This window comes from Penaeus monodon, chromosome 41 (genome assembly GCF_015228065.2).
Source record: "Penaeus monodon isolate SGIC_2016 chromosome 41, NSTDA_Pmon_1, whole genome shotgun sequence".
In the NCBI taxonomy this organism is placed as follows: Eukaryota; Metazoa; Arthropoda; class Malacostraca; order Decapoda; family Penaeidae; genus Penaeus; species Penaeus monodon.
Genome location: NC_051426.1, coordinates 30,153,534 through 30,154,694, shown reverse-complemented (window position 1 = coordinate 30,154,694; position 1,161 = coordinate 30,153,534). Strand labels below are relative to the sequence as shown.

Genomic DNA, 1,161 nt, shown 5'->3' with positions numbered 1-1,161 from the left:
TATCATTAATTTTGGGAAAGGGAACAATAATCTACGATGTGCTACCATCCCCTTTAAACAGAGCGGTTTCTTCCTCCATTACAGAGACGGTATCACTGACCCAGTGTTCACCTCCCTGGTCTACGCCCGATCTTTGTTACCAGAACCATGACGAACACCTGGCCAATTCACGTCTGTTTACCAAACAGAATACCTCAAGGAAACCGTTAATTACGTAGCAGCGGCTGTCGAAACATCCGCGTTATATAACTGTTATGATGATTACTAGTCGAGTAATGTAAATAAAGTGGTTTCAAATTTATCTATCTATTAACGCGTTCCTTGTTTCGTACAACTATCGTTATAACTATACATGCTGAATCACTGTGTAATTAAAATAATTTATGTGCTTTGTAGTATTTGTATCATCAGCAACCATAAAACCATCTATCGTTTTTTTTGCCAGCATTAATTTATTGCTGTTGTGAAAACGCTCGTTGTACCACAAGGAAAGTAGATCTTAATCATAATCACTGATACCACAGTGTTATTTTGGATTTTTTTTTTTTTTTTTTTTTTTTGTTATGACATACATTCAAAATTAAATAGATTAATCAAGAATCCTGTATAGCTGATTATCCATTTATTGTAACATAAAAGCGTAAACTAAAAGACTGGAATCCTTGGGCAATAAGCGAAAGTATTCATGAAGATAAACCCTATATATAAGATTCAACATCACTGCTTCAATGTGAATATTTTGTTTTGTGGCGATTACACTTGAATTGTGAAATTCCAAATTTGGGTTCAGTTTCTTTACATAAACAGTCAGGATGGCCGAGCGGTCCAAGGCGCTGCGTTCAGGTCGCAGTCCGGTCTTCCGGGCGTGGGTTCGAATCCCACTCCTGACACTGCCATTATAAAATGTGTAGTATGAAAAAAATTAAAAATTAAAAGAGTGAACACAGTTTTTAGCTGGTATAATAATAAGATGTAATCATTATGCTTTCTATCATTAGAGCTCATTATAAGTAGTCATAATATCAAGTTACCTTGATATTGTTATTAGATCTTCTACGTTGTTCTCATTTTCATAACATGTTATTTTATCGTTATCTTGCTATTATCATTTTTACCATCTCACATTATTTATCATTATCCTACGTTATCATTATCATATTT

General features: G+C 34.2%; 1 non-coding gene across 1 annotated transcript; it reads left to right on the top strand.

Moving 5' to 3' along the window:
- Positions 1 to 806: 806 nt before the first annotated feature.
- On the top strand, positions 807 to 890 carry Trnal-cag. The gene has a single exon. It is a non-coding gene; the product is annotated as a tRNA-Leu (tRNA).
- Positions 891 to 1,161: the final 271 nt, after the last annotated feature.